General features: G+C 54.3%; 1 long non-coding RNA gene across 1 annotated transcript in view; it reads right to left on the reverse strand.

Annotated features, from left to right (window-relative positions):
• The window catches only part of LOC106696539, a 10613-nt gene extending 9501 nt beyond the window's left edge, over nt 1–1112 (reverse strand). Inside the window, exon 1 of the long non-coding RNA XR_001347491.2 lies at nt 973–1112. This is a non-coding gene — a long non-coding RNA (uncharacterized LOC106696539). The remainder of the gene's footprint in view (nt 1–972) is intronic.
• Nucleotides 1113–2106: the final 994 nt, after the last annotated feature.

The following is a 2106-nucleotide window of genomic DNA, read 5'->3' on the forward strand; positions in this document are numbered from 1 at the left end:
TAAATAAATCCCCAGAATAAAAAGAGGAAAGAAAAAAAAGGAGGAGGCTGGGAGCTTCCGTTGCTGGGGGGGCTTGGCCCAGCCCTGAAAAATGGCTCTCAGACCTTTCACCCAGGACTGGCCAGGCACCCCCAGTGGGGAAACCCCCACCCTAAAGGGGGGTGGTGGCCAGCCTGAAAACAGCCATCAGCCCCTCACCCAGGCTGGCCAGGCACCCCAGTGGGGACCCCCACCCCTGATCCGGGACACCTTCCAGGGCAAACCAGCCCAGCTCCCACCCATGTACCAGGCCTCTATCCTATATAATAAAAAGGGTAATATGCAAACTGACCCTAACAGCAGAAAGACTGGGAATGACTGGTCACTATGACACACACTGACCACCAGGGGGCAGATTCTCAATGCAGGAGCTTCCCCTGATGGTCAGTGCGCTCCCACAGGGGGAGCTCTGCTCAGCCACAAGCCAGGCTGATGCCTGCCAGCACAGTGGTGGTGGTGGGAGCCTCTCCCGCCTCCTCAGCAGCACTAAGGATGTCCGACTGCAGCTTAGGTCTGCTCCCTGCTGGTAAGCAAACATCCCTCGAGGGCTCTCGGGCTGCCAGAGGGATGTCTGACTGCCAGCTTAGGTCCAATCCCCCAGGGGCAGGCCTAAGCCAGCAGGTGGTCATCCCCCGAGGGGTCCCAGACTGCGAGAGGGCACAGGCCGGGCTGAGGGACCCCCCCCTGAGTGCACATATTTTTGTGCACCGGGCCTCTAGTATTCTAATAACTATGTATAGTGTCAGATTACAATGAGATCAGGATGATCATTTAATCAGTTATATAATGTTTAATTACTGGAGTGTCCACCTGAAACTAATATAATATGTCAACTATAATTGAAAACTAAAAAGTGATCTTAAAAAATTGTGTGGCCAATTTTTCCCATTACTAAGTCACTCTCAACCAAAGCAGAAAACAGAAAAGTCAAACCTCTCAAACAGGCCAACGGTAAGCAAAAGGCCCCTCCTCCCACACTCCGTCTACACGCGTTGCCAGGGTGCTCCGCTAGGCCTACACCCTGGAGGGCTTCACCATCTCTTTAGGCGCGCTCCCAGTTCTCAAAGGGGCGGGTCTTCCGGTCTATGGCGGAGTTTACTCAAGAAACGTTTTTCCCTACGCCCCGCCCTCCCTGCGGCCCGGGGAGGAAGATGCCCGCCCGAATCCCCTAGGTAACATCCCCCGCTGTGACGTCGCTGGGAATAGTAGTTTGCGTGAGCCTGGTGGTGCCCGAGCACAGGCGTACAGGGTCCGGTGGGCACTACATTTCCCAGGAGCCCTTGGTTCAGGGGCGGGGCTCCCTCGGAGGCGGTGATTGTGGCGGCTCTTTCGTAAATGCTGCGGCGACTCCGGCTTTGGTTTGAGGGGACTGAGAGGCCCGGGGACGTCGGAGAGGTAGTACGTGGGCTTAGGGAGAGGGGGAGCTGGGGGTTTCGACGCTCCGCACCTGAGAGGGTCTGCGGCGCGCGGGAGGATCCGCTTCGGGCCGGGGGCCGCGGGGCGTGGCCAACGTCTGTTCCAGGTTAACGGGGCTTCGTGGGGAGCCTCCGTTTCTCACTGCGGAGGTCTTGGCCACACTCTAAGCTGTTGTTAGGCGCAGAGACTCGGTCTGCTTGCGGAGAGTGTGCCGGGACGTTGCTTTCTGTCCTCCGCAAGGGCCGGTCTCCATCACTCTGGGGAGGTCCTTGTCTACCGCTTTGCTGTGGAATCGTGGCTTTCGAGGAGGTGCATTTTGGAGGCCTAATACACCATCACCTCCTCGACCAGCCGGTACCTTCTCACGGTCTGAGCGTGGTTTTGAATTAATTGAGTATGTCCACTTTTCCCCTGCTTCAGAAAACGGAGCACAGGTATTTTCTTTTTTTGACATCTCCAAAAAAGTCATATTTATGACTTTACATTAATGTTATGTTAGTTAAACAGAATGATATAGTTGCCTCATGGACTTAATAATTTCTCCATTTCCAAACCTCATCAAGTAGTCATTAATTATACTTATGAAGTAAGTCAGCTGAATGTTTGAAGTCTGGATGACTTTTAAGATCTTCAGTTTGCCTGCTGAATATT

The sequence above is a fragment of the Myotis lucifugus genome, unplaced genomic scaffold (genome assembly GCF_000147115.1).
Source record: "Myotis lucifugus unplaced genomic scaffold, Myoluc2.0 scaffold_19, whole genome shotgun sequence".
In the NCBI taxonomy this organism is placed as follows: domain Eukaryota; kingdom Metazoa; phylum Chordata; class Mammalia; order Chiroptera; family Vespertilionidae; genus Myotis; species Myotis lucifugus.